A 12961-nucleotide genomic window follows, 5' to 3' on the forward strand; every position below is an offset into this window, starting at 1 on the left:
CTGGTGTAGTGGTTAGGAGCGTGAGCCGGGTTTGAATCTGCGTTCCTCCACATGCAGCCAGCTGGGTGACCTTGTGCTCACCACAGCACTGATCAAGCTGTTCTGACCCAGCGGCAATATCAGGGCTCTCTCAGCCTCACCCACCTCACAGGGTGTCTGTTGTGGGAAGAGGAAAGGGAAGGCGACTGTAAGCCGCTTTGAGCCTCCTTCGGGTAGAGAAAAGTGGCATCTAAGAACCAACTCTTCTTCTTTTTCAGTGATATCAGGGCTCTCTCAGCCTCACCCACCCCACAGGGTGTCGGTTGTGGGGAGAGGAAATGGAAGGCGACTGTAAGCCGCTTTGAGCCTCCTTCGGGTAGAGAAAAGTGGCATATACGAACCAACTCTTCTTCTTCTGCATAAGATATAAATTCCATAACATCCCATAAAACCCCCTAACCTGTATAACTCCCAAGGTACCAAGATGGCCAGGTCCCTTCTACCTCCCACAGTCATCTAACAAGGGGTGCATTAAAGGTTGAATAGCGAAGCCTGAAGGGGGCCCATCACTCTTGCTGGCATCTTGTCAACCTGGTGGAAGAATTCTATTTTGCATGCCCAGCAGAACTTTGTCAGCTCCGTCAGGGCCCTCAGCTCTCCTGGGAGCTCATTTTACCAGGTTAGAGCCAGGACCGAAAAGGCCCTGGCCTGGGTCAAGACCAGGCATATCTTTCTTGGGCCAGGGACCACTAACAGGTTAGTACCCATAGAGCAAAGAGACCTGCAGGGGGCATAAGCGGACAAGGGGATCCCTCAGAGCTGAGCCCAAGGAACAAATGGCATTAAAGGTCAGAACCAAGACCTTGAACTTGATTCGATTATATTCCCCAGGAATCCAATAGAGGGGGGTAAAGGTGAAGGTAAGAGGGGCCATTGCTGATGTCACTGAATTCTGGTGTTGGCCTCAATTGTACTCCTGGTGGAAGAACACCATTTTCCAGGTCCAAAAGGGCCCAGATATCTGCTGGCAGGTTATGCCACCAAGCTGTTGAGTCCAGCCACACTTCTTTGTGACTGGGGATCACTAGCAAGTTGGTGTTCACAGAGCAAAGTTCTCAGAGATGTGGTCCCTCTTCTTGGGGCTATACTGCAAGTCAAACAGCATACTGGGGGCTTCCATCATCCCTTTCCACTCTCCATTTTATCTTCCTTTCTTTTTCAAATTCTTGATTCATAGCTTGGGTTCATCTCTCCAAATCCATGCCCTTAGCTCTACATTTGAATGTATTAATTATTGTGAAACAGCAATTACAAAGTCTTATGCACTTAACTAAACCTAATTTTATGTATGGGGGAAAAGATCCGTCTGGCTGACTAAGGGACAACCCAGGGCATCTAAATAAATGACAAAGGACTTATCTCTTTCCAGCTCTGTTTTCAAGCTTTCTTCTTTGCTCAGAAGATAATCTAGTGAGACAAAACAAAATGTTCATTTTTTAAAAGTAATTTTTATAGTCAAGTTTTGAAGTTTATTGCAAAATAGAATTGCAATAGGAACTTGGCTTCTGCTGCCTGTCTTCTTCCAGACCACATGAAGCCATGTTCTCTCCATTGTGGTTCCACCTAAATTTTTATCTTTAATGTCATGTCACAATCCATTTCTGCAAAGGAGCCCCAGGGGCTGGATTAACTGGAACATTTCTACAGATGGAAAGATTCCCACCCATGGAATGCAACTTCCTTAGCTCCCTCCCATTGCTGTCACAAATGCTATTCCTTGGGGGTCTTCAGTCCCCAAGCACCTCCAGTGGTGATCTGGTATTCAGTAGGTTTCTGCCTCATGGTGGTCCCATAGGCTTTCCAAGGCAAGAGGTGTTCAGAGGTTGGTTGTTTATTCAATTTTTTCGGCAAACCGTCTTGGGCAGTTTACAACATTTCCAAACAATATCCACATTAAATAATTAACATCAACAATTAGGCATTTAAACATTTAAAACTTTGCCTGCCTCTGCATCATGACTTTGGATGGCCTCCCATCCAAATGCTGACTAGTGCTGACCCTGCTTAGAAGAAGAAGAGTTGGTTCTTATATGCCACTTTCTCTGCCAGAAGGAAAGAGCCCTGATATTACTGAAGAAGAGTTGGTTCTTATATGCCACTTTTCTCTACCCAAAGGAGTCTCAAAGCAGCTTACAGTCACCCTCCCTTTCCTCTCCCCACAATAAATACCCAGTGAGGGAGGTGAGGCTGAGAGAGCACTGATATTATTGAAGAAGAAGAAGAGTTGGTTCTTGTATGCCACTTTTCTCTACCCAAAGGAGTCTCAAAGCAGCTTACAGTCACCTTCCCTTTCCTCTCCTCACAACAGACACCCTGTGAGGTGGGTGAGGCTGAGAGGGCCCCGAGATTACTGCTCAAACAGAACAGCTTTATCAGTGCTGTGGAGAGCCCAAGGTCACCCAGCTGGTTGCATATGGGGGAGCAAGGAATCAAACCCAGCTCACCAGATTAGAAGTCTGCTCTCCTAACCACAACGCCAAGCTTCTGAGATCTGACTATCCTGGGCAATCCAGGTCTGGGAGAGATATTAACAGCGTCAACCAAAATCCATAAAAGTCAATTGGCTTAGAGTGGTGATACATTCAGCTGGGTAGTCGTATTGGCCTGAAATGTCAAAACCAAGTTCCAGCTCGGTGGCACCTTTAAGACCAACCAAGTTTTTCTCAAAACATCACAGTGAGGGGCGGTATATAAATTGAATGAATGAATAAATAAATGTAAGTTTTCATGGGCAAGCAGACTGCTTCAAATACTGTGAAACCGAATTTCCTCAACCATACGTATGGGTAAAGCAAAGGCTTAGAAGGCTGCCAGTCAGCAGAGGGTCACACTTTATTCCAGCTCAGGAGGATCACATTGGATACTTTTATGTACACATTTTCAATGGAGGACAAACCATTTCACAAGGGTGACAGGCCCCTTGGCATTGAGTGGAATGTTGTCAAAGCATTTAAGCGCCCACTCTCCTTCAGACCTCCAGCGACTCTGAAACGCACAAAAGCCATCGGGGCCAATCCACCAACGCTTCTTTAAAAATCCATCCTGCATAACCTTCAGAACAAGCAACGCCTGCGTAGACCACAAAGAAAGAATATTCCATCTCCTCCAGTTTCAGGGCTTTGTGTGAGTGGTGCTGGTTGTTTTTTTTTTTTTTTTGAAAGACTCTCTACGACTTGCATGTTTACCCGTGTTTTGAACAAGAATGTGACAGGCACTTCCTTGTCTGACACTAACAAATGAAAGGAAGGAGACAAATGGCTGTGCGGCAATAGGGAAGGGAGCCCAGACGTTTCGAAGCAGAGACTTTTTGAAAAGCAACTGCAGCCGTGACAGATTAAAAGGAGTCACGACAACCTCCACATACATACATACTCTGAACAGGAACTACTTGACTAAATCCAGGAATACAGACTTCTGTCAACTTTCGGGGGGGAACTGCCGATGTTGTGGGCAGCCCCCAAATCTAAAACTAAAAGGCTTTAGCAAGCTTGTTCTCTGAACCATAAAATACATTACAAAAACAAAATCCAGTGGCACCTTTAAGACCAACGAAGATTTATTCAAGGTTTTCATAGACGTCATAGTCTGAGGAAGAGTGCTCGCACTCGAAAGCTCACACCTTGAATAAGTCTTTGTTGGTTTGAAATGTGCCACTGGACTCTGATTTTGTTTTGTTGTTCTACTTCAGACCAACACGGCTACCCACTTGAATCTATCATAAAATACATTGTTGGCCAAAGTTTTATTGATTTGGAATGTAGTTTATAGATCGTCTCTCCCCCCATGATGGGCTCGGGGCGGTATCTGACAATGGTGTACATTTAAAACTAAGAAAAAGAAATGTGATACAATACAATTGGTTCCATAGCCCCCTGGTATAGTTGGCAAGTTCGGTGATTCCGAGGATCATGAGACTATCCCCTATAGCAGGGGTCCTCAATCCCCGGTCTGCGGCCTGGTAGCGGGCTGTGAAGGCCATGGTACTGGGCCGCCAGCGGCCGCGCCTGCCTCCCCTCCCGCAGCGAGAAGGGGAAAAGAGGCAGGCACGGCCGCCGGCACGCCAGCAACGCAAACATGCATGCACGGAGCTGCCGCGCATGCGTGTTTGTGCCCCTGCTGGTGAAAACGCGCACGCGTGGCAGCTCTGCTCATGTGCGTTAGCGCCACCTAGTGGCGAAAACGCACATGCGCAGCAACTGCGCGTGCGCGTTTACGTGCAGCTGTGGCGGCCGGGCCGCTGGCTCTCTCCCACCCTCGGAGGCGGTCCCCGACTACAAGAAGGGTGGGGACCACTAGCTTATAGAGGGAGCCTCCTATGGAGGGCGGGGAAAGGAACATGAGGAGGAGAGGAAGGAGGCACATGGTACTTCTGGGTCAACCTGGCCTCAACCATGGACCAAGTGAAGAATGCCATTTTACAGGCCCTGCAGAATTCTGACAGCTCCTTCAGGGTCTGGATCTCAATGGCAATTCACTCTGCCAGGCAGGAGCCAAGACCAAAAGCTTACACACATGCTAAATACTGCCATTTCAATCCAGTTCAGTGACTGTTTGCAAGCAGATTTTGCGGCCGATTAGGTTGCGGCCTGGCAAGCTTCTCACTTCGGGAGGGGAGGGAAGAGAAGCTTGCCGAGCCACAAGCTAATCGGCCACTTTAGCTTTAGCGGCCGCTTTAGCTTTAATCAGCCGCTTTAGCTTTAGCGGCCGATTTGCTTGTGGCCCGGAGGGGCCGGGAGGGGAGGTGGCATGGCGGTGGCGCAAACGCGTGTGCGCGGACTGCTGCGCACGCACGTTTGCGCCCGTGCGTTTGCGCCCGTCAGGGGCGCAAATGCGCGTGTGCGGCAGTCCGCGCATGCGTGTTTGCGCTGGGGCTGCCGCGCGTGCGCGGGCCCCTGGGCCGCCCTCTCCACTCACTACTCGCAAGCGGTCCACGGCAAGCGGAAGCTTGCCGACCGCTGCACTATGGAATGTGAAGTATTGTAATATAAAAAAAAGCAATATATGAGACAGATGATACAGATGACTTCCCTCTAAATCTGCTGCCTCCTCGTCACTGTGCAATAGATGTGGGCCACCCTTCCACCACTAGGCTGGCCCAGGTGTTTTAGACAAGCCATCGGGGAAACGTCCTAATAGACATGATGGGAAGCTTGCCCCTGATGGGGATGGGGAGAGAGCCAGTTTGATGTAGTGGTTAGGAGTGCGGACTTCTAATCTGGTGAGCCAGGTTCGATTCTGCACTCTCACACATGCAGCCAGCTGGGTGACCTTGGGCTCGCCACGGTGCTGATAAAGTTGTTCTGACTGAGCAGTGATATCAGGGCTCTCTCAGCCTCACCCACCTCACAGGGTGACTGTTGTGGGGAGAAGAAGGGAAGGCGACTAAGCTGCTTTGAGACTCCTTTGGGTAGAGAAAAGCAGCATATAAGAACCAACTCTTCTTCTGAGACTGTTTCCATGTTTGTGTTCTTTCACTTTTTTGGGGGAGGGGTAATGCTACAAAAGCTTCCAGGCAGTGGTGATGTGCAGTAAGCAAGCAGAATTGACAAGGGGGAAGTCCAATCATGGCCTTGGAGGGTCTCCAATCATCATGAATCTCAAACAGTCCAAGACAGTTATGTGCGCTCCAGGACAATTTCAGCCTTAACTCTGTGTTGGATCATGGCCCGTTTGTTTCGGTCTGAAGCACCAATGGAAAATGGACATATACAGGGGCTATGAAATTGAAAGTCCTTGTGAATTGGCAGCAATACTAAGATGGTGAGAGAGCCAAAGAAAAGAGTAGACACCAGAAAGCTCTTTGGAATGGGTAATCCTTTGAGGACCACTGGTGAAAACGAACAATTCTGGCTGCTCTTTCATTGAGAGCTTCCACTGAAAAACTGCCGAAAATGAAACGTGAGATGATGTTTGGAGGTTTCCCTCAGACAAAACATCTGACAGAATTTGAAAAGAAGAATTTTGACAGGATCATCAGCATCTCTCAGCCTGGTTCTCTACCATTTGTAGGTTGTACCTGAAGCGAATTTCAAAGTGCTGCTTCAGGCAAACACCTGTGAAAGTTCAAGGAAAAGACAAACAAGATGAAAGATATTTCTTAGAGAATTCCGCACACTAGTACCTTTAAGCCCCACACATAGTTCTGCCAATGTTCTGGTGGTGGCTGTAGGTCTCCTGTTATTACAATTGATTGCCAGGCAACCGAGATCATCTCACCTGGAGAAAATGAATAGTTGGATTACTCAGCATTGTACCCCACTGAAATCCCTCCCCTCCTTGAATCCTACCCCCCATTTTCTCTGTATTTTCCAACCCAGAGCATACAACCTTATCCATACACATAATATACACATGTACAAATATACCCACATACATATACACACTGCTAGCTACCATGAAACATACCTATCCTTGATTTGATATGACAAGTGAAAGAAAGAGGTATTATTTGTATCTAGCACAAATAATCATATATATGCACACACTCACAGAGAAAACACAACTGAGCTTTGATCACACAGGCCTACTAACCACAGCATTATCTATAATTTCTGCAGAAGTTGTTGCTTTCTCATCTCTAAAGTGTATTCTGGTCTCTTCCCCCCCTCCCCAATCTTCCTTCCTAACTGCCATTTCTCTTTTGGCTGTTTCTATTGGACCTGTTTCTTTCTCTTTCCAGGAAATGCCCATGTATCACAGTACATTATCATTTCCTGAGCCGCATCTGCATTTCTGACCCTGTACCTGTTTTCAGCCATGGCAATTATTTTGATAAAAATTGAGAAGCATGGGTCTATGACAGAACATAACGGTAGGATGCCCTCAAGTGGCAAAATGAACACACCGCCCAGAAAGTTTGGAAGTGATTAATCACATTTCAGTTTCTTAGGGAAAGACACTGGGTTCAGTTGCCACTTTCCTGGATATGCTGTTGACTTTCCCTGGCTGTAGGATGGAAGGATGGAGGGCAGAATGGATAGTGCAAAGAATTAGGCACACCCAACCTTAGCACATTGCTCTGACAGAGTCCTCTGTCTAATAAATTAATGTGTTGCAAATCTAATTGGTCAGCTGTGATGTGACTTCTTCTTGCTAGTCTCTTGTAAACTCCTGCAGTATGTGGCCAAAGTGTTATGGTTTGTGTGTCAACAAGATGGCACCTGATTTGTGTAAAATATCAGACTTGTAGGCTGGCTTTGGTGTTGGTCTGTCAAAGGTCACAGACAGTGCCAAATCTTCACACACACCCTTTGCTTTTCAACAGGTGGGTAAGAAACCTGTAAACTCTGATGGAGCCAGAGGGACCACACAACCTGGTCCCTTAGGCCTGGCTTAAGGGTCTCCTAAGTAGTTAGTCTCAGCACGGGTGTCTCATACTCAAGCCAGAGTTGTCTTTAAAATACAACTATGGTCAGCTTAATCTCGATTTTCTTTACTCCTGTGTAGAAGTAAAGATCCAGGTTTGGAAATACCTGGAGATTTTCTGGGTGGAGTCTACTGAAGGCAGGTAGTAATGTAACTCAGCAAGTAACATTCATTCTGAAGATGTGAGTGTAGCAGGTTTTGCTTCTTTGTCTGATTGACACTGATATTCTGTAACTCTTAGCAAAGAAGCGTCCAAGGTAGTTTCTAGTCTCCATGATATTATGAGTTGCCAATCAACCAGGTAAGCAGTAATCCATAATGAAAAAGCCTTAAAATCACCCCATTAAATGAGTAGCAATAAAATCCAAGAAAAAAAATATTTCTAGCATACAGATCTGGAAAAGATGGGGATCATCGGATGAATGCTAAAAAGTAAACACAACATGCCCATGTCACCCAGAAGTGACGTAGGCACATTGGTGACATGGGCGGTGGGGACATGACATTCTGGTTTTTGAGCAAAACTCTACGGTAAGTAGCTAATCACAGAGTTTGATCAAACCTCTAAGGCAGGGGTAGTCAACCTGTGGTCCTCCAGATATCCATGGACTACAATTCCCAAACGCTGGCAGGGGCTCATGGGAATTGTAGTCCATGGACATCTGGAGGACCACAGGTTGACTACCCCTGCTCTAGGACATGAAGCTAATAGGTTTTTTGCCCACATACCAAAGTGTCAGCCCTGATGTATTTACATCACTTCACGGTGAGGTAGACAGCTTGCATTTATTTCTGACTTCTTCCCTGCTTTCTCCTGGTAAGTTCAGCCGTATCCCCCACCAGCTAGTGCAATGGAGCTGGCAACCCTAGTCAAATCTCCATTCTCATTCTCTCAAAAATGGTGGTGGTGCTGTTAATTTATTTGTAGGCTGCCCCCTCCATGAGCAGACTCGGGATAGCTTACAATACACTCAATGATAATATCATTAAAACATCGTTTAAAACATTACAATTTTAAAATGTCAATCGCTGTTTCCTTCCTTCCCTGCTCCACTAGCATAATATAATCATAACACTATATAATTCTGAAGTTGCATAAGGACAACTCATAGACTACCTGATTGGCCGCCATCTGTCCCATGAATGGCCAATCAGGTAGGCTTTCCTGCTCCTGGTCATATACCCTGACAGGATGCTGAGGGTTCTGAAGCCTCTGACTGATGGAATCTCCCCCACTCAGGGTCAATTGCTGCTCTTGCTCAGGATTCCACACCCCCTCCCTTCCTTCCAGTCCTTCTGTGCAGGGAGCCACCTGCCCTTCCCATCAGCTTCCCATGTGTGTGTGTGTTTGTATGTGTGTGTGTGTGTGGTGCCCTCTCCTCGCTTTCATACTGCATGTTTGTATCTACTTGTATATATGTGTGCACCCTTCTGTGTGTCTCTTTGATGCCCTCTGCCAGCCTCCATACAGCATGTGTGGGTTGCCAGGTGCCTGCTACCTGGAGACTTTAGTCAAGACCTTGGTGTTGCTGCAGTGGCACCCAGAGGAAGACCTTACACCCCCTCACACACACACTGCACCCTCTCAGCCATTCATTGTTTTCCAGATGCATCCTGACTCTGCTGACCTTAGGTCTAAGTCAAGGGTCTCTCCTAGATTACACATCAGTCCCTGCTTCCATATACCCAAATTTGCTGGCCATGTTGAGGGTCCCATGTTGGGGGTCTCTCACACACTTCTGTCTTGGACCTGGCCATGCTGATGTCACACCCTCTGTTTCCATCAGTTCCCCATCAGGTTGGCTTTTGCCATGACAATAAACAAATCTCAGAGTCAGACTCTAGAAAAAGTAGGCCTCCATCTAGAGGAGCCTGTATTCAGCGATGGGCAACTCTATGTTGCCATCTTGAGAGTTAGATGCTTTCAGGATCTCAAGGTCTGTGTGGTTGCTGGCCCAGGGCAGGGGATGCTGATGCAAGATTCAGACCAGATGGTCATGAAGAATGTGGCGTACCATGAAATCATCCACTGACAAGTAAGCTCCCCTCATGCAAACTACTTCATTGAGGGTTAGTGGCCTTCCCAGCTGACCAAAGCCAGTGTCCCATTGCTGCTGTCCAGGCACCAATGAACAAGGCCAACATCACAATGATGCCATCACACGCAACACCCCTGCAGACATGCACTTGTCCAAAGAACATTACTCCAGTGACCTTGCCCAGAATAGTGACCTAGTGCTTGTTGTATTCCGGTGTACAATGGGCTTTGCTACTAATTTCTATATAGAGTTATTCCAAAAACCTATGTTGGGAGGCCTCTCTGCATGGGGAGTAACCAGTATACCTGGAGATGTTAAAACTGGGAGAGGTGGAGGGAGGCCCATAGTTGTTTCTCATTTTTGTCCTAGCCTCCATCATTCATGGCAGCATTGTGATCAGGCATACAATGAAGAGATGCAACGCCCGACCCAAATCAGATCATGAAATCCATCTCCAAGAGCCTTTTCTTTCAGCACTCATTTGTCCCGAGGCTCGCCTGCCGTCTAAGTAAGCGAGAAGCAAAGCCGACTCTCCTTGTACTTCTCCCTCCGAGGAAGTACATGAGACGGGATGCTCTCAGCATTTCAGATGAGCCTCTGTGTTCCTTGCAGACTGCTGTCAGCTAGACACACTCCCAAACTACTGAGCTCTTCAGACACAGTTCTTCAAAGAGGCTTTCCTTAAAGAAAGCAATTGATTTTCTTTCTATCAGACCACCCAGCGGACGACTCTCTGACATATAAATGAGGGGTGGCACGTTTCTGCCTTCCCGAAGCCCTTATTATTTTCAGGCAACCTGGAGTACAGAGTAAATAAATCCTGTTGTTTGTTTGTTTGTTTGTTTTTTTCATTGAAGCTCAAAAAGAATTGGGCAAAATGGAGAATTAAAGAAAAAAACAAACCCCAAAGACATTTGGAAAGCAATATTTTGTGTATATAAAAATGGTAAGGATTCGACAGCAGACTGTGTAAATGCTCCTTGGCAGCCTTGAAGGCCTGGGGTGGGAAAAGGAAGGCAGTATTGGTTTGAGAGGAAGTAGGAAATGGTTAGGTGGGAGAAATTAGGCTAGAGACAGTCAGGCCTTAGAACATGTATAAATATTGGAGTGGAAAGAGGAAGTGAGTATTGGCTTGAGAGGAAGTGGGGAATGGCTAGGTGAAAGCAACAGGGCTAGAGTTGGAACTTGTCTTGAGTACTGCAAAACTGACCCAGGAAGCAACAGAGGGAACTCCAAGTGCCATTTATTTACTGACTTTGTACCTGCGGGACTGCCCCTCCCTTATTTTTCTCAATCAAGCCTAAAATCAAGGCAACAGAACTTGCTCAAGTAAGGAAAATCCTGCCAGTCAGCCCCAAAGCTGGAGTTGCTAACCACAAGGAGGGGACCTGGAGGACTCTCAGACAACAGCAATCCATTCCCCTGGAGACAATGGCTGCTTCGGGGGTGGACTTTATAACTTTATTGCACCATGCTGAGGCCCCTCCTCAGGCTCTAACCCCAAATCATCAGGTATTTCCCAATCAAGAGATGTCAACCCTACCTGTAGCTTATGTGGGACCACTTGCCTCCCTTAGGCCTATTATGTACGGCCGCTGAAATGGCGGTATGGAGAATGCGGATGAGGAAGAAGCGAAGGAAACCGCTTACGCATGGGATGAAACACAACGGCGGCAAAACCCAGAGTATCCAATTATGCATGCGGCTACTCCGGAGCCGCTTCTGGTTGAGCCCTGGTCCCGGGAAGCTCCACTTTCTTCCGCATCTCTCTAACACGGCTTTTTCAGCGGCATACATTGACTCTGCGCCTGGTTGCCGCCTACAGCGTGCATAATTGGTGATTTTAGCCGCCGCCATTCCACCCCGAATGCGGACCTTCCACTCCATGCATAATGGGCCTTAGAGAGGCATTTATAACCTCCTGGACCTTGCAGGTCCCTTGTGCTAGATGCATAGTCACAAATGGCTATAGATTTTAGTGTATAATTTTCCCCACTGACTTTACTAACACCAGAGTTTTGTTCTCCCAGATTCTATTGCATAAAGCATCAACCTCTGCATTATCTGCTGACTCCTTCTTTGCAGATTTCTGCTTTCTTTAACCTGTTGCTTTTTGCTCAAACAGGAGAGTTTTCAGAGGAAAAGTCTCATTCCATAGAGTCACTTGCTGCCATTGCAGCCACAGTGTTGAGCTGTATTACTTAGAAACTTAGTGAAAAGCTTCCCCCCCTCCCCCCCCCCCGTGATGTGAGCGGTTTAATCAAATCACCTCCCCGGATCAGTACACGAATCTTCGCATTTTGTATCAGACTCCTTAGGAACCACAAACTGTTCCTCTTAATGGAAAATGCACACAAAACCTGATTTGAATTTAAATATGAGCGGCGAATGAAGCCAACAGCAGCCTTTGCACAAATTTTAGAAAAGTGCTTGCGATAAAACTCCCTGGTTCCTATTGTGCTCTGCTACATCCCGTGTACAATTTAGTTGTTTGAAGAGCCATTAAATGCATTAAATGCTTCACTAAACAATTGACAGGAAATGGATTAATCTGGGAGGTGGGGGAGGAAATTAGCCATTGTTACATACAAAAAGGGCAGTGAAGTTCACACTATCCTATTTGGTACATGAATTTGTCCTTATAACACTCAACTGTAGGACCATTTCATCTAGGTTTTTCCTAGCCTGGAATGGGGATGGGTAGTCATCAGTCCCCCAAAATATTCAAAAATTGGAATGTTGCATAAGATATATGTGAAAATATCTTATGTGATAGCAATAGGGAAGGGCCGCTGAGTGGGCAGCTATAAGAGTGATCATGACCCTTTGTGTTTGCTGGTTCTACTGGGCTCTCAGCTGCCACTGTGGCTGGTCTTCAGCGGCAGAATCAGCTGTGGAGGATCACATGGGGAATCAAAGATGGTGGCGAGGTTCACAATGGAGCTGTTGGAGCCTGTGCAAAGTGGCTTGCAGTGCCTGGCAGACCTGACCTGCTCTTCCCCATGAGCCTTTGCCATCCTGATGCAGGCCACCTTAAGAAGCCTGCCGGGTGGCCGGGCTGAGCAGGCTGCACTGGGTGAGTGCTCCTGTTGCCAGCCTGCAGAAGTGCCAGCCATGGTAATGAAGCCAAGGAGAGTCTGGCTGGGGGGGGGGGTCTTTTGGTGGGTCACTTTCTGGCTGCAAGTCATTGTCCTCCTGCTGCAGACCACCTAACCTGCATGACTCAATCAGACTACTTGATAGCAGCCACACTGAGAAAGTCAGGGCAGGTTAGTGATTAGTTTCAGGCTAGGACATGAGAAATGTACTTGTGAAGCTCCATTCTTCCATGGAAACTCACTAGGTGGTCTGGATTCTCCTTACAGGATTGTTATCAGTGCCTCCTTTCCTGGAGAGAAGACTCAAGGGGCTGCATGCAGCAGCAACCACCGGACAACTTGCTACCATGCAATGTGTATAATTAACCCAGGTAAGAGGCAGCAACTAGATGACTTTATGCCATACGACCTGCCCTGTAT

Source organism: Paroedura picta, chromosome 10 (genome assembly GCF_049243985.1).
Source record: "Paroedura picta isolate Pp20150507F chromosome 10, Ppicta_v3.0, whole genome shotgun sequence".
NCBI lineage: Eukaryota > Metazoa > Chordata > Lepidosauria > Squamata > Gekkonidae > Paroedura > Paroedura picta.